This window comes from Bos indicus x Bos taurus, chromosome 19, assembly GCF_003369695.1.
Source record: "Bos indicus x Bos taurus breed Angus x Brahman F1 hybrid chromosome 19, Bos_hybrid_MaternalHap_v2.0, whole genome shotgun sequence".
Taxonomy (NCBI): Eukaryota; Metazoa; Chordata; class Mammalia; order Artiodactyla; family Bovidae; genus Bos; species Bos indicus x Bos taurus.
This window is the reverse complement of record NC_040094.1, coordinates 6781928-6805821: the sequence shown is the minus strand read 5'-3', so window position 1 is coordinate 6805821 and position 23894 is coordinate 6781928. Positions and strand designations below refer to the sequence as shown.

General features: G+C 42.4%; 1 pseudogene; it reads left to right on the top strand.

The window, feature by feature from the left end:
- The first annotated feature begins 5430 nt into the window (after positions 1 to 5430).
- Positions 5431 to 23356, top strand: LOC113877441 (annotated as a pseudogene).
- Positions 23357 to 23894: the final 538 nt, after the last annotated feature.

Below are 23894 nucleotides of genomic sequence, written 5' to 3'. Positions count from 1 at the left end.
TTGATGTCTTTAACTTTATCTTACCATTGTCTGATTGTTTAGTTCCTACTTGGGTCCCCTTCAGAACTATTGTGTTCTGAAGCTTATTTTTATGGTTACATTCCATTTCTTAAACAATGCCATCTACTGTGGCTCCATGTTTACATAAAATGGTGATTGAATACTGATACGCAGTCACAGTAAAAGCAGTCCATACAAAATAGGGTTGGACTTCAAAGGAAAAACAATTTAAGTGGTGTTTTTTTTACTTCTACATTCATTTCTCTCAATATGTAGCTAATGTGAAATAACATTCCCACTTTACTGAGACCAGAGTTAAGTACCAAGAAATTTATTTATCCCACAAATATTTATTGCCCTCAGCGGTACAACTGATGCTGCTAGGAGGCAAAGTCATAAATATAAATACGAAATGGTCACAATTTAGTTAGGGGAAGAGAAATGAAAACAAAAGTGGAGGCCTGCTTGTCGCACACAAAGAAAACATAAGCAGGTCTAAAGGATCCTGGCTTGGGGAGATGTAAAAAGTCCAAGGAAAAGCGACAACTGGAGCAAGTTTTGAAGGATTCATGGGAGTGCACCAAGACAACAGGAGAGAAAGGGCATTGCAGGAAGGGGCATGAACTTGTGAGCAGCCACCACTCCAAAAGGAAACACGAGAAACTCCATGTGTAGGGAAATCAATCTGCTGGAGAAAAGGGAAAGGCGGGCAGTCTTGGGATTCTGAAGGTCCTTGCATGACTGAGATCTTCTGCCTTTAATCCATGAATGACATAGATCCAGATTGAGAAAGACCAGAGTGATAAAGAGGATACATTGCTTTAAAAGGGTAGGTTGTAGATGTCCATCAGCAGATGAATGAATAAAGAAGTAATGGTTCATATACACAATGGAATATTAGTCATAAAAAGGAACAAAATTGGATCATTTGTAATGCTGTGGATGGACCTAGAGTGTGTCATACAGAGTAAAGTAAGTCAGAAAGAGGAAAATAAATATCATATATTAACATATGTATTTGGAATCTAGAAAAATGGTACTGTTGACCCTATTTGCAGGGCGGGAGCAGAGGCCCAGACACAGAGAACAGACAGGTGGGCACAGAGGGGAGGGGGGTGGGGTGCACTGGGAGAGAGGCTCTGAGGCACACACACACCCATGTGTAAAGCAGAGCGCTAGTGGGAAGCTGCTGTAGAGCGCAGGCAGCTCAGCTCGGGGCTCTGTGATGACCAAGAGGGGCGGGAGGGGGCTCAAGAGGGAGGGGACGCATGTATACATACAGCTCACTCACCTTGTTGTACAGTAGTAACTAACACAGCATTGTAAAGTATTCATTTTCCAATTAAGAATAAATAAAAGAGTGGGTTGGAAGGAAACAGAAATGGAATCTGGAACTCCAGAAGACCTAAACTATGATGACGGCTGTGTGGGGGAGCAAGGACATTAAATCCTTATTATTTGCCAGACCTAAATAGGATGCCTCTACTTTATTCCCTGAGCCTGGCTGCCTACGTTGACCATTAAACTTGTTTAAAGAAGGAGTGAGGCGGGGGGGAAAGGTCATCTTTTTTTTTTTTTTCCTGGATAATTCCCAAATTACATACAAGCAATTCTACATCCAAGCAATTTTTTTATGCATTTTTAACTGCCTCCTGGAACCATCCCCATTAATTAGTTCTACAGCTTGTTAGATTTCCGTCCTGATTTCTAAGCAGAAAACCCTCTAAAAAGAAAGAAGAAGAAGAGAAAACCTTCTGCTCCCACTGAGATTTATATTATTTTTTGTTTGTCATTGTTGTTTCATCATTTTTTAATTGAAACACATTTTTCCAGTTTAACTCTTTCTTTTGGTTTGAAATTTTTTAGGATGGTTTGTTTTGTTGTTTGTTGTTGTCTTTATTTTTTAGTTTTTATTGAAGTACAGTTAATTTACAGTGTTATTTTCAGGTGTACAGCAAAGTCAAGCAGTCGTATATATACATATATTCGCTCTTCTAGATTCTGTTCCCATTACAGGGTACTGAGCAGTTTCCTATACTGTACAGTAGGTCCTTATTATTTATCTATTTTATATGTAGTAGCACCTGACGAGGGAGTAATCTCTAAAATACACAAACAACTCATGTTGCTCAATATCAAAAAAAAAAAAATTACCCAATCAAAAGATGGGCAGAAGATTTAAATAGGCATTTCTCCAAAGAAGATCCATGGATGGCTAAAAGGCACAAGAAAAGGTGCTTAACATCATTGTATCAAAACTTGATACAATGAGGTATCACCTCACATGAGTCAGAAAGGCCATCATGAAAAAATATACAAATAATAAATGCTGGAGAGAATGTGGTGAAAATGGAACCCTCCTACAGTGTTGGAGGGAATGTAAATTGGTGCAGCCACTATGGAGAGCAGCGTGGAGGTTCCTTAAAAAACTAAAAATAGAGCTACCATGTGCCCCTGCAATCCCACTCCTGGACATATATTCTGAGGAAAATATGACCTGAAAGGATACATGTGCCTCAGCGTTCATTGCAGCAGTCTTTACAACAGCCAAGACACAGAAGCAACCCAAATGTCTGTCCATCACACTGACAGAGAAATGTATAAATACAATGGAATATTACTCAGCCATTTAAAAGAGTGAAATGATGCCATTTTCAGCAATGTGAATGGACCTAGAGATTGCCATATTGAGTGAAGTAAGTCAGACAGAGAAGAATATTGTATGACACCCTTTATATGTGGAATCTAAAAAATACATGATGCAAATGAACTTACAAAAGAGAAACACACCCACAGACTTAGATAATGAACTTATGGCTGCCTAGGGGAAGGGATGGTTAGGCAGTTTGGGATGGACATGTACATACTGCTATGTTTAAAATGAATAACCAGCAAGGACCTACTGTACAGCACGGGGAACTCTGCTCAGTGCTGTGTGGCAACCTGGACGGGAGGGGAGTATGTGGTACAACGGATATACGTATGTGTATGGCCAAGTCCCTCCGCTGTTCACCTGAAATTATCACAACATTGTTAATTAGCTGTACTCCAAAACAAAATTAAAAGTTTAAAAAAAAGAAAAGCTACATGCACCCCAGCTTACAATAGCCAAGATATGGAAGCAACCTAAATGTCCATAGATAAAAGAACAGACAAAGATGTGGTACATACATACGATGGAATGCTACTCAGCAAAACAAGGGTTAAATAATGCCATTTTCAGCAACATGCATGGACCTAGAGATTGTCATAGTGAGTGATGTAAGTCATACTGAGTGATGTAAGTCATACTGAGTGATGTAAGTCAGAGAAAGAGAATCCCTTATATGTGGAATTTTAAAGAAATGATACAAATGAACTTACTTACAGAACAGAAACAGACTCACACACTTGGAGAATGAACCTACGGTTACCAGGGGGAAAGGTCAGAGAATGGGTTAGTTAAGGAGTGTGGAATTGACATGTACACACTGCTATATATAAAATGGGTAGCCAGTAAGGACCTACTGCGTAACTCAGGGAACTCTATGTTAGGAGGCAGCCTGGATGGGAGGGGATCTGGTGGACAATGGATACATGTGTATTTATGGCTGAGTCCCCTCAATGTTCGCCTGAAACTGTCACAACATTGTTGTTAATCAGATATATTCCAATTCAAAATAAAAAGTTTTTTAAAAAAATAAAAGATCCACGCACCCCAGTGTTCACTGTAGCACTATTTACAACTGCCGGGACATGGAAGCAACTAAACACCCAGTGAGACTTAGATGGCTAACGGGAGGACCCCAGGACTTGGTCTGTAGATGGCAGTGGAGGGATGAGGTTCTGAGTTCAGGAAGCAACATTAGCTTCACATCCCTGCTGCTGCTGTTGCTGCTGCTAAGTCGTTTCAGTTGTGTCCGACTCTGTGAGATGGAGTGATTTACAGTCCTCACCAGCCTCTTCAAATCACCACCACTGACCTCTACTGCCCCAGACAATCTTGAGAAAGACATGTTGTATTCCTACCATCTTTACATGTGACCAATCCAAATAATCTTTTGCCAAATCCCAATGGAGTGTAGGGATTCTTGTGAAGGATTTGTGAAACTTTGTTGTTTTTAAACCAAGATTTCTCATTTTGTTTCCTTTTTTCCCTTCCTTCTCTCTGGCTTTGGGAGAGAGCTCAGCTTTCAGTTCGATGGTAAGTTGTCAATTCTACACCTCCTCCCCAAAGGGCTGTCCTGGAGTCTTTTATGAATGACAATGGAAACAGTCTCAGCTGACTCAACAAGGTGTACAAGGATGTCCTCAATGAAGACTCATGTGCTATAGCTAGATTGTATTTACATGCATTAACTCATTTCAGAGGAAAATTTAGATGTAAGTATTGTATAAAATACTTTTAATAGAAAATTAGTCATGACTTGATGGATAAAATTCAACTGATGATATTCAAAACCAGCTAGCCTTTTAAAAAGACTATTTTATTTCTTAACATATTATGTTTTTTTAATAACACACCATATTCTGCTTTTTAACATCTGTGTATACTGCAATTAGTGGAAACCTGAAAAGGATGATTCTGAACACTTTCTCTTTTTCCCCAGAATGAATATTAATATCTATGAGTTTTCCTTCAGGCAATTTTAAGAAGTTAGTGCTAGAAAAACCCAGAAAAAAAAACATGTAAAGGGATCCCTTAAAAGTGCAAGTGAGGCCACAGACACCCACAAAGGTTAAGTGACACCCAAGGTCACACAGGAAGAATGTGGTGCAGATTGAACTCTACCCAGGTGTCTTGGTCCAGATATTTTTAGCTACATCTCTTCTTTAAAAAAAAAAAAAAAAGGTTTTTTATTTGTCTTAGGTTTACACCAAAATTCAGAGGAAAGTACAGAGATGCACCATATTCCCCCTGCTGTCCCATGGTAGAATCTGTCTGATTACCAGCATCACTCACCAGAGTGGTACATTTTCTTACTAAGAATAAACCTTAGTAAGAATAAATAAGGATAATCCTTACACTAACACATCATAGTCACCCAAAGTCCATTGGTCTACTGTTTACCTTGGGATTCATCCTCAGTGTTATACATTCTGCAGTTTTATATAAATACATAATGACATGCATCCATCATTATAACATCCTAGGGAATATTTTCACTGCTCTAAAAATCCTCTGTGTTCTGCCTGTTCATTCCTCCCCCAGCCCCCACCCCTCATAATGACTAGCCTTTCCACTGTCTCCATAGTGTTGCCTCTTCCAGAATGTCATACAGTCCAAATCATATCGTATGCAGACTTCTCAGATCCGCTTCTTTCACTTAGTAACATGCGTGTCAGTTTCCTCCTTGCCTTTTCATGGCTTTATCGAGTCATGAAATGCTCATTTCTTTCTAGCCCTGAATAACCTTCCAGAGCTACACTCAGAAGTGGGCCTGGCTGACCATGGCCCCCTACTCAGACTGTTCCGCTGACTTGGTTCTGTTGCTGGGCAGAGCTGCTGGTTGCGTCTTCCGCTTGGGCTCTGCAGGTAGGAACCGGGTCTGACACGATCCTGGCGCTGGTGGTTGCAAGCCCCGCCCCTTTCTCCGTCACAGTCAGATTCCCGGCAGTTCCCATGGGGGCTCCCTAGATGACGGGTCTGGATGTCCCCCCACTGCCAGGCTCTCTCTATCCACTGGAAGGGTCATAGGCTCAGGGGCGACTCCTTGGCGCGATGCTGAGGCGGCCTGGGGCAGGACCTTGCAGTCAGCCCACAGAGGTTCCTCTCACCTTCTAACGCGTCTGTCTTGGTCTCTGAGCTCTCAGTGCTGTTTCAACCTCAACTCTGTGTTCTAAGAGTCTCTCAGTGGTGACTTGTCCTTGAATTGTTGTTAGCTGTTCTTGTGGTGAGGAATGAAGTCAGGAACAACCTGTGTTGCCAAGTTGGTGACATCACTCCTGAATAATAGTTTATTTACCATTTGACAATCGAAGGACATCTTGGTTGCTTCCAAGTTTTGGCATTCATGAATCAAGCTGCTATAAACATCTCTATGAAGGTTTTCATTAGGACATAACTTTTCAGCTCCTTTGGGTGAATACCAAGGAGCACAATTACTGGATCATATGCTAAGAATGGGCTTCCCAGGTGGCGCAGTGGTAAAGAACCAACCTGCCAATACAGGAGGCATAAGAGACACGGGTTTGATCCCTGGGTCAGAACAATTCCTTGGAGGAGGGCATGGCAACCCACTCCAGTATACTTGCTTGGAGAATCCCATGGACAGAGGAACCTGGCAGGCTGCAGTCCATAGCGTCATACGGAGTTGAACACAACCGAAGTGACTTAGCATGCATGCTAAGAATATGTTTAGCCTTGTAACAAACTGCCAAACTGTCTTCCCAAGTAGCTGTAACATTTTGCTTTCCCACCAGCAATGAATGAGAGTTCCTATTAGCTACATCTTCACCAGCATTTGGTGTTAGTGTTGCAGATTTGGGCCATTCTAATAAGTGTGTACTGGTATCTCATTGCTATTTTAATTTTCATTTCCCTGAGGATATATGTGGAGCATCTCTTCATATACTTATTTGCCATCTTTGTACTTTCTTTAGTGAAGTGTCTCTTAAGGTCTCTGATCCAGTTTTCAATTGGTTGTTTGTTAACTTAGTTTGAGTTTTAAGGGTTCTTTGTATATTTTGGATAACAGTCGTTTTCTTTTGCTACATTTTTGTACATGCAAAATATATTTTCTTTGAAATACCTTAGCAAGAAAAATAAAACTAATTAAGCTGTAGGCTTCAGACTGCCTCAGATAATCCCACTCATCTATGATGATATCCTAGTTAGTAAAAAATCATAATTGTATTGATTTATGTATTCATATATTCAACAACACTTCTCAGGCATTTATTATGGACCTTACACAGGGCCAGACACTGAGGATAACAAGAAGATAACATGGTCGAAGCTCCTAAAAGGGTTTCAAAGTCCAGAAAGCAAGACACATTAAAACAATGGTTAATATGTGCTCTAATCCTAGGATGTAAAAAGTTCTGGAATACAGAGGAGGGAAGGTTTGAAAAGTGAAGGGACAATTTAGGACTCTGACCTATGGCTAGGAATTTTCCAGAGGCCGAAGAAAGGAAAAGCATCTCGGGCCGAGACAAGCAGGAGCACACACGTGAAGCTGTGCAGATGCAGACTCAGGAGGAAATGGGTGACAGCCTTCTGGCCAGAGTAGGCAGATCCTGATTCCTGCCCCCCCCCCACCTCCCGCCCCCACTAGGTTGAATACGTTCTGAGGTTAGATACAAGGTTTTCAAGCCTGTGTTGGTAGTTCCCATCTCCAGGGATCTAGTTAGGACTGCCCAACTTTTTCTGACTATAAAATGGTCTAGAAGGGAAATTTCCTGCTCAGAGAGTGCCCTCTATGGGTAAGAAGTCGCATGAGGCATTTCTTTCCAAGAGATACGCAAGTAGATAGATAAATATTTCTGATTAGAATTGCCTCCTTTAAACCAAAAACTACAATGAGGTGCTGCCTCACACCAATCAGAATCATTAAAAACTCTACAAATAACAAATGCTGGAGAGGATGTGAACAAAAGGAAGCCCTCCTACATTGTTGGTGGGAATGTAAAGTGGTTCAGCCACTATGGAGAATCATACGGAGGTTCCTCAGAAAAGAAAAACAGAATTACCAGACAATCCAGCAATCCCACTCCTGGGCATACATCCGGACAAAATTCTAATTCAAAAAGGTCCATGTAGCCTTATGTTCATAGCAGTACCTATTCACAATAGCCAAGACATAGAAAGAACCTAAACATCCATTGATGGATGGATGGATAAATAGGATATGGTAAATATATGCCATGGAATACTACTCAGCCATGAAAAAGAACCAAATAATGTCATTTGTGACAACATGAGCAACTAGAGATTATCACACTAAGTGAATTGAGTCAGATAGAGAAAGACATGTGAAAGTGAAAGTCGCTCTGTCCTGTCTGACTCTTTGCGACCCCATGGACTATACCGTCCAAGAAATTCTCCAGGCCAAAATACTGGAGTAGGTAGCCTTTCCCTTCTCTAGGGGATCTTCCCAACCAGGGATTGAACCCAGGGGTCTCCCACATTGCAAGCGGATTCTTGACCAGCTGAGCCACCAGGGAAGCCCCATCACACTAAGTGAATTAAGTCAGATAAAGACATACCATATTGTATTACTTATACATAGAATCTAGAATATGACGTAAATGAACCTAACCATGAAACAGAAACAGATTCATGAACATAGTGAACAGACTTGTGGTTGTCAAGGGGGAGAAGTTTGGGGAAGGGAAAGAGTAGGAGGTTGGACTGAGCAGATGTAAGCTAGTATCCAGAGAATGGATAAGTAGCAAGGTCCTACTGCATAGCTGATAATATCTGAATCACTTTCCTATACAGCAGAAACCCATACAACATTATAAATCAGTTATACTTCAATAAAGTAATAAATAATTGCCTGCCTTCAGCCTCAGGACAATCTAAGAAATACAATTTCCTTGACAAGTTACCTTAGTCAACAATAAGACAATACGTAGGAGACAGAGACACAGGCTAAAGAAAATTAAGACCCAACAGGCTAAGTGACCTCAGACTTCTGAGCTGTTTTTAAAGTGAGTGAACTGCCTCAGACGACCTTTGCCTCTCCTTTCTCCAAAATTCTCTGACTTCTGAAAAATATGGCTCATTGTATCCTGGATGAACACAAAATGCTTGTATTTGGACGATAGTTGCAGGAATTAATGACTCTGAGTAAACCAGAGAATCCCTACTGGGAAAAAAATGTCGTTTATGGCTGAGGCAGCTTTGGTCTCTGGATTTTCCATAGCAGTCAGGGATAATGGCCCAACAGTTTTTCCTTTTCCTTCCCTTCACGTTGTTTTGGCAGTAAAATGCCTACTTGAGACAGAAAACAAAGTAAATACAGCAGAATCCTGATCCATCCCTAAAACACAGCCCAACCACCATATTAATCTACAAATCTGCCAAACCACACAGCAACCAAAAGACACTTTTTGACTGTATTACAGGATTCAGAGGATATCTTCTTCCTTAACAATTCCATTTTGGGGGCTTTCCATATGATGAGCTTAAGTGAGCCAGCCAACTCAGGTAAGTACAGAGGGGAGCCTCGAAACTTGCGGCAGCTTGGTATTTGGACAGTCCCCACAGATAACCTAACAGATGCATTATGGAGCAAAAACAGCTTTTGTAAGAGGAGAAGACAGTATGAAGAGGAGAGAGAAAGGGGATGGATGCAAACAATGAGTGGTCATGTGGGAAAAATTAGTCTATTTTCTCAGCTTCTGCCAAAAAAAATGTCACCGGCGATATCAAGAGGTGGAAAATGAGAAACTTCCATTATCATCCAAAAACCACGTGACCATTTCCTGCTCAACTTGGGAAGGAAAACGACGGTAAGCCTGACTTCCAAGGGGTTGTGGTCTTCTGGCACCCTCTACTGTCAGGGAGGGAGACTGCAGCCGCCTGCCCCGAGGAAGCGAATGAGACCAAGACAGAATCCGTCCTTGGGCTGAGGATCAACACACTGTTAAATGGTAAGAAGACAGGAGTGTGAGAGGGAGAGAGCGGACAGGAAAGTCTCAAGTTCTTTCCAAGGCTGCAGCCAGGATTGAGGCCGTACTCAGTGGAGAGCACCGCTCTTCAGAGTCCCACAGAGCTGGGTGATTACATGAGTGAAATGCCTAGAAATGCTTCACAGAAGGCAGTTCTTGACATCAAATAGGAGTTCAAAGGAGACTGGACGGATGACAGAGGGCAGTGAAGGCAAAAGAGAGACCTTCAGTGGAACGCGTCATCTTAACCCGTGTGTCTAACTCTGTCACTCATTTAAAAGTTTTTCATAAATCGCATCAATCCTCCAGATTTTTTTAATCCAGATTTAATTTTGATTTAATTTTTAATTTCTTAATTTAATTTAATTAATTAAATTTTAATTTACTTAATTAATTTTTAATTTAATTAATTAATTTTTAATTTAATTAATTATTTAATTTTTTAATTAAAATTTTAATTTTTTATGTTTGAACTACTGACTAAAGTAGCAAGAAGCATTGTAATTTGAATTTTTATAGAACCTTATAAATTCTCAGTTGTTCTATAAGGTATTATGTTTGGGCCATTACAATTCAGAAACTTTAGAAACTGCTGTGCCTGAATCAGGGAATTTTCAATTTAGGGGCAGATGGAAAATGTCTATTCCTCATCACTATAAGAGGTGTTATTCTCCAGTTTGTTTCATTCTACTTAAAAGTGTTTTGTGGCACAATGGACCGTGCATGCTAAATTGCTTCAGTCTCGTCCGACTTTTTGCGATGGGCACTGTAGCCCACCAGGCTTCTCTGTCCATGGGGTTCTGCAGGAAAGAATAATGGAGCGGGTTGCCAAGCCCTTCTCCAACAATCGACCATAGGCTGCCACTAATGAACAGACACTTCTGCTGTTACCCCACCATCTGTGAAATAGAGGCTGCCAGTTTGTGAGTGAGAGGTATTCTAAGACGGTCTTTACATTCCACAGCAAATTCTTGTTCAAGGCTGAGAGCTCTCCGACTCCCTTGCCAGTTCCTAGATTGCAGCAGTTAGGTCAACGAGGCTGCAGTAACAAGTAGGTCCCTCCAATAAGCTCTTCTCTTGCTCATGTCACAATATCAGGGTGGCGTCCCCCTAACAGCAGGCTTCCATGTGGTGATTCAGAGGCCTGGGTTTCTTCCATCGCGTGGCTCTGTCACCTGCAGGGTCACAGCAGCAGCATCTGCATCCTGTCCTGGAAAAGACAAGCTCAGAGACAGACTCCATCCTTTGTGCTCAAACACACTGGCTAAAGCTCAGGCATAAATCCACACCTGACTGCCGTGGTCCAGCTGTGTGCTCAAGAAGAACAGAGAATTTGATGGACAACCAAATTTTCTAGGTTATGTCTACCAGAACTTCCGAGGCCAATTTGCATTCTCCCTTCTGATAACTCTGGTGGCTCAGATGGTGAAGAGTTTGCCTGTAAGACGGGAGACCCAGGTTCGAACCCTGGGTTGGGAAGATCCCCTGAAGAAGGAAATGGCAACCACTCCAGTATTCTTGCCAGGAAAATTCCATGGACGGAGGAGCCTGGTGGGCTACAGTCCATGGGGTCGCAGAGTCAGACACGACTGAGCGACTTCACTTTCTAGTTTTTCTGATAACTCACACTATTTAAATTCCTTATTTTATAAATCCTTCATATTAATCCATCACAGCACTTCCAAATGCTAGCATAACACTTACAAGTTGTATCACTTTGGACAAGCTATACAGTACCTTTAACCTTCATTTCCTTCATCTATAATATAGCGATAATGATACACACTGTAAGGAATAAATGAGTTAATGTATATAATGCATTCAACATGATGCTAGCTGTTAATTAGAATGACATTTATTATCTCCTTCTTCTATCTTGACTGTTTTTGCATATCAAAGCAGATTAATGTCTCTATTTTCAGATTATCATATGGAGTATTTCATCCATGTCCTCGATGAATCAAGTCTATTTTGAAAATGAGACATAAAACTGGTGAAGAGTTAAGATTTGAGAATATTTATACATAATATTGAGCCAAATATAGAAGAATTTTAATTAAAAAGTACATGATTAATTATCAAATTATCTGTGTGTACAATGAAATTTTCAGAGAAGAAAGTAAGACCCTATGGGGGAGTTGGGATTTGGATTTGATCTTTAAGAGTAGGTTCTAGATAAGCATAAGAGGTAAGAATGAGGACAGAGGCTCTATAGGAAGCTAGAATGACCTCAGAAACACAAAGGAGGGAGGCAAAGACCAAGAAAGCAGGAACATGGGGGTGAAGGGGAGAGGGAAAAGTTGAGAGACAAAGGGATGATATGGTTTTTCTAAATGTATATGAGCAAAAAATATTAAGCTGAAAAGGTAGGTTGGTGCTAATAGAAAACTAAACAGATAGACTGGTGACTAGCAAATCTAAATGTGGGGGGAAATCCTCTTGCAGGCATGGGAAGATACATAAAAAGAGGTGGAATGTAGGAGTTCCAAGTTCTGTACAAGTTCCAGAGCCACCGCCTAATTTGAACCTTGGTTCTGCCACTTAAAACCTATGACCTTGGCCAACTTTGCCACCCTGTCTGTGCCTTAGTGTTCTCATATGAAAAATGAGGTGACAAGCTCTCTTGGAGATGCTGGGAGAACCAGGTGGCTCAGTTCATGCAAATCCATTGGAAGGAGACTTGGCACATGGTGGTGGGTCTCCCATTAGGGAAGCCTTTTTTATCCTGAGATTGAAGTCAACCTCAGATCAGATCAGATCAGTCGCTCAGTCGTGTCCGACTGTTTGAGACCCCATGAATCGCAGAACGCCAGGCCTCCCTGTCCATCACCAACTCTCGGAGATCACTGAGACTCACGTCCATCGAGTCAGTGATGCCATCCAGCCATCTCATCCTCTGTCGTCCCCTTCTCCTCCTGCCCCCAATCCCTCCCAGCATCAGGGTCTTTTCCAATGAATCAACTCTGAAGTCAGCCTAGCTCTGTGCAATTTCTACTAGTAGGATACCTTTCTCTCTTAGTGATTACAAACTCCCTGGAATCACTGGACCTTTAAAAACCTTCAATTAGTTTGTGTTTCCTGCTTGGTGTCATATATATAAGCAGACCCAGACATTTGCAAGTCCAACTCAAAATATCACTTGCCTTATTAATTCGCTAGGGCTACCATAGCAAAATACCACAGACTGAGTCATTTAAACAACCCAATTTTTCTTTTCACAGTTCTGGAGGCCAGAAGTTCAAAACCCAGGTCTTGACAGGTTTCACTTCTCCTAAGGTCACCTTCTTACTGAATCCTCACATGGCCTTGCCATGTGTGCACAGCCCTGGTGTCTCCCTGCGTGTCCAAATGTCCTCTCTTCTAAGTACAGCAACCATATTGGATGAGGACCCACTGTAAGGCTTCATTTTAGTTTAATCACCTCTCTAAGGGACCTGTCTCCAAATGCTGTCCTTCTGAGGTACTGGGGGTTAGGGCTTCATCATATGAATTTGAGGGGACACAATTCAACCCACAACACCAGGCCTGACCTTTCCACTCATTGTATGATACTGTCTCTAGTCCCCCATCTAGGAGGTCTCTTTTTATGACCGTTATCTCATAATAAGCAGTGTGAAACTTTACCAAGAAAGCCAAGAGGTATGCTTGTGATGGCCATCCCCAGATACATACTCAGCACCTCCTGTGCCGTGCTCTGGGTGGTGTGCCAGGATCCATCCATATGTGGAACAAGCTGCCTGCCCTTATGAAGCCTGCACTCCAGGAGATCTACATCTAAGAAAATACATAACAGAGCTCGGAGTACATCGGATGTGAACAAGTGCCATGGAGAACAAGAAAGGAAATAAAGGAGAAGGGGAGCCCCCTGAACAGGGTGCAGGGGAGTGACTATTTTGTAAGGAGTGGTCATGCAAAGCCCCTCTCCTATGGTCATGTTTTAGCAATGACATGGGGAAGTCAGGAAACAAGTCATGTGGATAATTGGAGGAAGAACATTTCAAGCCAAGAAAACATCAGGTTCTAAGATTCTGGGGGGAAACTGAGGTTGATGAAGCAAGAGCCTGTTATACAGAGTGAAGTAAGTCAGAAAGAGAAAAACAAATATCATATCAGATCAGATCAGATCAGTCGCTCAGTCGTGTCCAATTCTTTGCGACCCCATGAATCACAGCACGCCAGGCCTCCCTGTCCATCACCAACTCCCAGAGTTCACTGAGACTCACGTCCATCGAGTCAGTGATGCCATCCAGCCATCTCATCCTCTGTCCTCCCCTTCTCCTCCTGCCCCCAACCCCTCCATCAGAGGTTTTTCCAATGAGTCAACTCTTCGCATGAGGTGGCCAAAGTACTGGAGTTTCAGCTTTAGCATCATTCCTTCCAAAGAAATCCCAGGGCTGATACCCTTCAGAATGGACTGGTTGGATCTCCTTGCAGTCCAAGGGACTCTCAAGAGTCTTCTCCAACACCACAGTTCAAAAGCATCAATTCTTTGGCGCTCAGCCTTCTTCACAGTCCAACTCTCATATCTATACATGACCACTGGAAAAACCATAGCCTTGACTAGACGAACCTTTGCTGGCAAAGTAATGTCTCTGCTTTTCAATATGCTATCTAGGTTGGTCATAACCTTCCTTCCAAGGAGTAAGCGTCTTTTAATTTCATGGCTGCAGTCACCATCTGTAATGATTTTGGAGCCCAGAAAAATAAAGTCTGACACTGTTTCCACTGTTTCCCCATCTATTTCCCATGAAGTGGCGGGACTGGATACCATATATGAATGCATAAATATGGAATCTAGAAAAATGGTGCTGATGAACCTATCTGCAGGGCAGGAACGGAGATGCTGACACAGAGAACAGACTTGCGGACACAGCGGGGGAAGGAGAGGGAAGGACAAGTTGGGAGAGCAGCCTTGACACGTACTCTGCCATGTGTAAAGTGGATAGCTGGTGGGAAGCGGCTGACAACCCAGGGAGCTCAGGCCAACACTCTGTGACAACCTAGAGGGGGCTGGGGGGCTGGGAGGGAGGCTAAGAGGGAGGGAACATGAGTATACTCATGGCTTAGAACTCAGCATCCAAAAACGGAAGGTCAGGGCACCCAGTCCCATCACTTCATGGCAAATGGATGGGGTTTTCCATTTTTTAATGGAAACAGTGGTGGATTTTATTTTCTTAGGCTCCCAATCATTGAGGACAGTGACAGCAGCCATGAAATTAAAAGGAAACACTTGCTCCTGAGAAGAAAAGCTATGACAAACCTAGACAGTGTATTAAAAAGCTGAGACATCACTTTGCGGACAAAGACCTGTGTGGTCTAACCTATGGTTATTCCGGTAGTCATGTAAGGATGTGACAGTTGGACCGTAAAGAAGGCTGAGCTCTGAAGAACTGATGCACTTGAACTGTGGTGCTGCAGCCCCTTGGACCCCAAGGAGATCAAACCAGTCAAACTTAAAGGAAATCAATCCTGAATATTCATTGGAAGGATTGATGCTGAAGCTCCAATACTTTGGCCACCTGAAGTGAAGAGCTGACTCACTGGAAAAGACCCTGATGCTGGGAAAGATTGAGGGCAGGAGGAGAAGGGGATGACAGAAGATGAGATGGTTGGATGGCATCACAGACTCGATGACCATGAGTTTGAGGAAGCTCTGGGAGTTGGTGAAGGACGGGAAGCCTAACATGCTGCAGCAAAGAGTCAGACACGACTTACTACAGCAACAACGGTTGATTCACGTTGTGTACACCAGAAACCAGTACAGCATTGTAAAGCAACTTTCTTCCAGTTAGAAAAAAAAAAGCTCCTGAGGTGGAGGTGGCTTGGAATATCCATTTGGCTGGAGCAGAATAGATGAGGAGGAAAGTGCTTGGAAAGGAGAGGAGAGCTAGGTCGGGCCTTATTCTATCATTGTAGGGATGTTGACTTTTGCTGAAGTCAAGTGGGAAATCCCTAGAAGGTTTTGAGCATGGTCTGATTTATGTTTTTAAAGAATCACTCAGATTATCATGTTGACTATAGACTGAGTCAGGGAGTGGGGAATGGTGAGCAATCCAGCTAGTTACAATTGTTACATTGGGAGGTAACAGTAAAGTAGAAATAGTGAAGTTAGTGAGAAAGGCTTAGAATCTTGATGTATTTCCAAAGGAAAACCACCAGGAATTTCTGTTATGACATCTACTGCTTATGATGCCGTCTAGGTTGCATTTGGCATCCTGCCAATCAGCACTGTCAAAGTTTTAGTGCATCAGAGCATTCTCTGTATCCTGGAGACAAGTGTACAGCTTAAATCCATGCACATCCTCCCAAGCTCAATCTCCATATCAAAATAAATGAGCACTAACATTACATAAATCCTGCCTAGGGAACTGGATAAAGCAGCCATCTTTAACCATTATGCTCTGATCATAGGTTATGAAAAGTCCAAAGCCAAAAGGAACGCAGAATGCTTCCAGCTGGTATGATATTCGGATAAAAAAATATAGAATGTCATCATGTCTGTGACACATTCCTAATCAGAAAGGGAAAAGAGAGCAGAAGAAAGGAAGGCAGACCAGGTAAGTGATAGAGTGTGCTGTTCCTAAAGCAAGCTACAAAATTGCTTTCTAATTGCTGACATTAATAATTTGTATCTTGAACTATTTTATTTAAGATGAAGACATTAACATAGTTCTACTAATCTATTCCTTCCCTGATTTCCTCAGATAGACTGAGATCTTTTTGTTGTTGTTCAGTTGTCCAGTCATGCCCAACTCTTTGTGGCCCCATGGACTGCAGCACACCAGGCCCCCCTGTCCCTCACCATCTCCTGAAGTTTGCCCAAGTTCATGTCCATTGCATCTGTGATGCCATCCAGCAATCTCATCCTCTGATGACTTTTTCTCCTTCTGCCCTCAGTCTTCCCAGCATCAGGGACTTTCCAATGACTCGACTGAATACATCAGATGACCAAAACACTGGAACTTCAGCTTCAGCATCAGTCCTTCCACTGAGCATTCAGGGTTGACTTCCCTTAAGATTGCCTGGTTTGATCTCCTTGCTGTCCAAGGGACTTTCAGGAGTCTTCTCCAGCACCACAGTTTCAAGGCATCAATATTTTGGCATTCTGTCATCTTTACAGTCCGGCTCTTGCAACTGTAAGTGGCCACTGGGAACACCATACTCTTGACTATACAGACCAGTGTCAGCAGAATAAGTCTTTGGTTTTCAACACACTGTCTCAGTTCAGTTCAGTAGCTCAGTCATGTCTGACTCTTTGCAACTCCATGAACCACAGCACGCCAGGCCTCCTGTCCATCACCAACTCCCAGAGTTTACTCAAGTCAAAGGCTTTGGCATAGTCAATAAAGCAGAAATAGATGTTTCTCTGGAACTCTCTTGCTTTTTCAGTGATCCAGCGGATGTTGGCAACTTGATCTCTGGTTCCTCTGCCTTTTCTAAAACCAGCTTGAACAGCTTGAACATCTGGAAGTTCACAGTTCACATATTGCTGAAGCCCGGCTTGGAGAATTTTGAGCATTACTTTACTAGCGTGTGAAATGAATGCAATTGTGCAGTAGTTTGAACATTCTTTGGCACTGCCTTTGTTTGGGATTGGAATGAAAACTGACCTTTTTCAGTCTTGTGGCCACTGCTGAGTTTTCCATATTTGCTGACATATTAAGTGCAGCACTTTCACAGCATCATCTTTTAAAATTTGAAATAGCTCCACTGGAATTCCATCACTTCCACTAGCTTTGTTCATAGTGATGCTTCCTAAGTCCCACCTGACTTCACATTCCAGAATGTCCGGCTCTAGGTGAGTGTGATTGATCACACTTTCGTGATTATCTGGGTCGTGAAGATCTTTTTTGTACAGTTCTTCTGTGTATTCTTGCCACCTCTTCTTAAAATATTCTGCTTCTGTTAGGTCTATACCATTTCTGTCCTTTATTGAGCCCATCTTTGCATGAAATTTTCCCTTGGTATGTCTGATTTTCTTGAAGAGATCTCTAGTCTTTCCCATTCTATTCTTTTCCTCTATTTCTTTGCATTGATCAGTGAAGAGGCTTTCTTATCTCTCCTTGCTATTCTTTGGAACTCTGCATTCAGATGGGTATATCTTTCCATTTCTCCTTTGCCTTTTGCTTCTCTTCTTTTCTCAGCTATTTGTAAGGCCCCCTCAGACAGCCATTTTGCTTTCCAGTGGAAAACCATTTCTAGTGGACAACCACTAGACCATTCAGGTATGACCTAAATCAAATCCCTTATGACTGTACAGTGGAAGTGAGAAATAGATTTAAGGGCCTAGATCTGATAGACAGAGTGCCTGATGAACTATGGATGGAGGTTCGTGACATTGTACAGGAGACAGGGAGCAAGACTATCCCCAAGAAAAAGAAATGCAAAAAAAAAAAAAAAACACTGTCTAGGTTTGTCATAGCTTTCCTGCCAAGAAGCTTCTGATTTGATGGCTGCAGTCACCATTTGCAATGATCTTAGAGTCCAAGAAGAGGAAGTCTGTCACTACTTCCACTTTTTCCCCTTCTATTTGCGGTAAAGTAATGGGCCCAGATGCCATGATCTTCAGTTCAGTTCAATCACTCAGTCGTGTCTGACTCTTTGCAACCCCACAGAATGCAGCATGCCAGGCTTCCCTGTCCATCACCAACTCCCAGAGCTTGCTCAAACTCATGTCCATCACATTGGTGATGCCATTCAAACCATCTCATCCTCTGTTATCCACTTCTCCTCCTGCCTTCAATCTTTCCCAGCATCAGGGTATTTTCCAATGAGTCAGTTCATCACATCAGATGGCCAAAGTATTGGAGTTTCAGCTTCAGCATCAGTACTTGCAATGAATATTCAGGACTGATTTCCTATAGGACTGACTGGTTGGATCTCCTTGCCATCCAAGGGACTCTCAAATGTCTTATTCAACACCACAGTTCAAAAGCATTAATTCTTCGGTGCTCAGCTTTCCTTATAGTTGAATTCTCACATCCATATCCATACGTGACTAATGGAAAAACCATAGCTTTGACTATGTGGATCTTTGTCAGCAAACTAATGTCTCTGCTTTTTAATATGCTGTCTAAGTTGGTCATAGCTTTTCTTCCAAGGAGCAAGAATCTTTTAATTTCATGGCTGCAATCACCATCTGCAGTGATTTGGAACACCCAAAAATAAATTCTGTCACTGTTTCCATTGTTTCCCCATCTATTTGCCATGAAGTGATGGGACCAGATATCATGATCTTAGTTTTCTGAATGTTGAGTTTTAAGCCCACTTTTTCACTCTCCTCTTTCACACTCATCAAGGGACTCTTTAGTTCCTCTTCAGTTTTTGCCATAAGCGTGGTGTCATCTGTAAATGTGAGGTTATTGATATTTCTCCTAGCAATCTTGATTCCAGCTTGTGTTTCTTCCAGCCCAGCATTTCTCATGATACACTCTGCATATAAGTTAAATAAGCAGGGTGACAATGTACAGCCTTGACATACTCCTCTCCCGATTTGGAGCCAGTCTGCTGTTCCATGTCCAGTTCTAACTGTTGCTTCTTGACGTGCACACAGATTTCTCAGGAGGCAGGTAGGTGGTCTGGTATTCCCATCTCTTTTCCACAATTTACTGTGATCCACACAGTCAAAGGCTTTGGCATAGTCAATAAAGCAGAAGTAGATGTGGGGTTTTTTTGGGGGGAACTCTCTTGCTTTTTCGATGATCCAGAGGAGGTTTGCAATTGTTCTCTGGTTCCTCTGCTGCTGCTGCTGCTGCTGCTGCTAAGTCACTTCAGTCGTGTCCGACTCTGTGCAACCCCAGAGATGGCAGCCCACCAGGCCCCCCCATCCCTAGGATTCTTCAGGCAAGAACACTGGAGTGGGTTGCCATTTCCTTCTCCAATCCAGCCTGAACATCCGGAAGTTCACAGTTCACATACTGTTGAAGCCTGGTTGGAGAATTTTGAGCATTACTCTGCTAGCGTGTGAGATGAGTGCAATTGTGTGGTAGTTTGAGCATCCTTTGGCATTGCCTTTCTTTGGGATTCGAATGAAAACTGACTTTTCCAGTCCTGTAGCCACTGCTGAGTTTTCCAAATTTGCTATCATAGTGAGTGCAGCACTTTCACAACATCATCTTTTAGGATTTGAAATAGCTCAACTAGAATTCCATCACCTCCACTAGCTTTGTTAGTAGTGGTGCTTCCTAAGGCCCACTTGACTTCACATTCCAGGATGTCTGGCTCTAGGTGAGTGATCACACCATCATGGTTATCTGGGTCATGAAGATCTTTTTTGTATAGCTCTTCTGTGTATTCTTGACACCTCTTCTTAATATCTTCTGCTTCTTTTAGGTCCATACCATTTCTGTCCTTTATTGTGCCCATCTTTGCATGAAATGTTCCCTTGGTATCTGTAACTTTCTTGAAGAGATCTCTAGTCTTTTGCATTCTATTATTTTCCTCTATTTCTTTGCATTGATCAGTGAAGAAGGCTTTCTTATCTCTTCTTGCTATTCTTTGGAACTCTGCATTCAAATGGGTATATCTTTCCTTTTCTCCTTTGCCTTTCACTTCCATGATATTAGGTTTTTTTTTTTTAATATTTAGTTTTAAGCCTGACTCTTTAACTCTCCTCCTTCACCTTCAAGAAGTTCTTTAGTTCCTTCCTCGCTTTCTGCCGCTAGAGTGGTATCATCCGCATATCTGAGATTGTTGATATTTCTCCCTCCTATCTTGTTTCCAGCTTGTAACTCACCCAGCCTGGCATTTCTCATGATGTGCTCAACATACAGGTTAAACAAACAGGGTGAAAGCAGACAGCACTAACATACTCCTTTCTCAATGTTGAACCAATCTGTTGTTCCACACAGGGTTCTAAGTATTGCTTCTTGATCCACATACAGATTTCAGGAGACAAGTAAGATGGTCTGGTATTCTCATCTCTCTGAAAGGTTTCCACAGTTTTTTATGGTCCCCACAAAGACTTTAGTGTAGTTGATGAAACAGAAGTGGATGTTTTTCTGGAATTTCCTTGCTTTCTCTATAATCCAGTGAGTGTTGGCAACTTGATCTCTGGTTCCTCTCCCTTTTCTAAACCCAGCTTAGACATCTGGAAGTTCTTGGTTCACATAACACTGAAGCCTAGCATGAAAGATTTTAAGCATGACCTTACTAGCATGGGAGGTGAGTGCCACTGTCCAGTAGTTAGCACATTCTTTAGTACTACCCTTCTTGGGAATTTTTCTTATTTAGGATGAAGACTTTAGCATAGTTCTACTCATTTATTTCTTCCCTGATTTTTGTTCACATTGTCTGAGATCTTGCTGCTGCTGCTGCTGCTAAGTCGCTTCAGTCGTGTCCGACTCTGTGCGACCCCACAGATGGCAGCCCACCAGGCTCCCCTGTCCCAGGGATTCTCCAGGCAAGAGCACTGGAGTGGGTTGCCATTTCCTTCTCCAATGCATGAAAGTGAAAAGTGAAAGTGAAGTCGCTCAGTCATGTCTGACTCCTAGCAACCCCATGGACTGCAGCCTACCAGGCTCCTCCGTCCATGGGATTTTCCAGGCAAGAGTACTGGAGTGGGGTGCCATTGCCTTCTCCGTCTGAGATCTTAGCTCAAGAGAATTTTTATGAAGTGAAAATTATAGAGTAAGAGGTGGACGGAGGGCACAGGACATGTGTGTGGTTGTGTTTTGCCAGCCCTAAAGGGAAACCGAGCACTGAGGGGACCAGGGACTGAGCATTTCAGATGTGCCCAGTAAACCTGCTGCACCAGCACGCTGGCTGCAAGACTTGTGTGTCTGCGGACACCACCTTCCAGGGCTTTCCACCCAGCTTTCACCTTCCCTATGGTGAAGAATCCCATCGATGGAAGATAACATGAAAAAGAATATGTATGCATATATATTAAAAAACTAAATCACTTTGCAAAAGTCTTACATGACTTAGTGACTAAACAACAACAACACGTGAAACTAATACAGCATTGTAGATCAACTATGCTTCAATAAAATAAATTTAAAAAAAAAGAAAGTGTGAAAAAGTGTTTACAGTATGCTACCCTCTGAGTAAAGAATTAGGGAAGATAATTATATATTTGAATTTGCCAATACCTGCAATAAGAAACACTGAAAGTATATGCAAAAAAAAAAAAATATATATATATATATATGGGTAGGGAATAGACTAAACAAGCACAGAAGTAAAGTGACTTCACAAAGTATACTTTTAAATATAGCTTTTTTTAAAGTGTGAATCATGGACTTATTTTTGTTGTTGAAGTATAGCTGGTTTACAGTATACAGCAAGGTGATTCGGTTATACATATGTATATATATATGTGGATATATGTATGTATTCTTGTTCAGATTCTTTTCCACTGTGGGTTGTGCGATATTGAGTATAGTTCTCTGTGCAATAGAGTAGGTCCTTGTTGTTTATACAAAATTATTCTTTTTATGTAAAGAATTGGAAACAACATGTAAACAATTCTTTGAAAAAAAAAAAATTCCATGACAAAGAATCAGTAGCTCCTAACACCCAGCAGGGAATATGCCACAAAGACAAGAATTGGAATCCAGCATGGGAAAACTGGCCAAGAACTCACGGTGGCAGCTTTGGAACCATCGTTGGAAAAAACATTTTAAATACATCCGATGGGAAGATGTTGGTCTATGAGCTTTGTGTTACTATGGGCTGAGAATGTCTAATGGGATTGGGGCGATTGAAATGGCTGTAATTTAGCCTCAGTAATGGCAACCCACTCCAGTACTCTTGCCTGGAAAATCCCATGGACAGAAGAGCCTGGTAGGCTGCAGTCCATGGGGTCGCACAGAGTCGGACTCGACTGAAGCGACGCAGCAAGAGCAATGTACAAGGATGGGCTTCCTTGGTGGCTCAGAGGTTAAAGTGTCTGCCTGCAATGCAGGAGACCCGGGTTCAATCCCTGGGTTGGGAAGATCCCTTGGAGAAAGCAATGGCAACCCACTCCAGTATTCTTGCTTGGAGAATCCCATGGACAGAGGAGCCTAGTAGGCTACAGTCCTCGGGGTCGCAAAGAGTCGGACACGACTGAGCGACTTCACTTTCACTTTCATGTAAAGGATAGAATTCATTCCACCTATATGTACTTCACAGAAGTATTGGTTTCACAGCTCGTCTTTTCTGGCAGTGAGCAGAACTGCTCTCATGAACTTCATGATGAGAGGCTCGTGTAACAATGGGTGCAGTTTCAATGGCACCTGCTGTCAGCGATGATTGAAGCTGAAGTGTTGGTATTGTTGATATCATATGACTAGAGTCCAGGCCCCAAGCATCTTGCGCGGTTACCGTATCCTGGTGTGATGTGTGCAGTGGTGGCTCCTCTGACTATATTAAGGGGGCCTCTTCTCAGAGCTGAGTGGTACACAGTTGGCATTGTGGGAGGCCTCTTCCCTGTGACCATAGGTGTGTGTGCCCAGTGAGAAGTTTCTGAAAATGGGAGCCCAGGGAGTGGGCCTGGATCTGGTCTGTGTCCTCACTGGGATCTGTGTTTTTTGACCTCCCACTGCGGCTGGTGCCACTCCGTACTCAGTGGCAACTGATGGTGGATTAGTTCTCTGCAGCATGTCTCTTCTGTATGACAAAGAGAAAGTAATCAAGCATGCAGAAGTCACACAGGTGTATGGAGCTCTAAAATATGATCCCATCAGTCTGATGCTGGGAAATCTACCTGGATCCAGTAAACATATTTATGCGCGTTGCCAGTATTCTAACAACTGGAGGCAGTAGAAAGAAGTGAAGTGACCAGCTTCTGACTTCTTAATACATCAAATATCTGGCTTGTTAATAGGGGCAGATATTAAATAGTTTGTGCAAGCAGCTTTTGTTGAAGTTTAGAAGATAAGAATTTGAGACTTCCCTGGTAGTCCAGTGGCTAAGAATCCTCCTGCTAATGCAGAGGACACAGGTTTGACCCCTAGTCTGGGGATATTCCACATGCCATGGGGCGATGAAGCCCCGTGTGACGCAACTGCCGAGTCTGCTCTCCAGAGCCGCGAGCTGCAGCTACTGAAGCCCATGCCCCTAGAGCCTGTGCTCTGCAACAAGAGAAGCCACACAACGAGAGACCTACACTCAGCCACGAAGAGTCAGCACAGCCAAAAATAAATAAATAAATAATTGTTTAAAAAGAGAGCGAGTGCTACCAGTTATAGGGAACAGGATAGTCTCAAAGTATCTAGAGAAAAAAAGAAGGTAAGAACTCATTGCCATATGTAAAACAGATAATCAGTGTAAGTCCATTGCATGAAGCAAGGACCCATAGGCTTAGGGAGAGG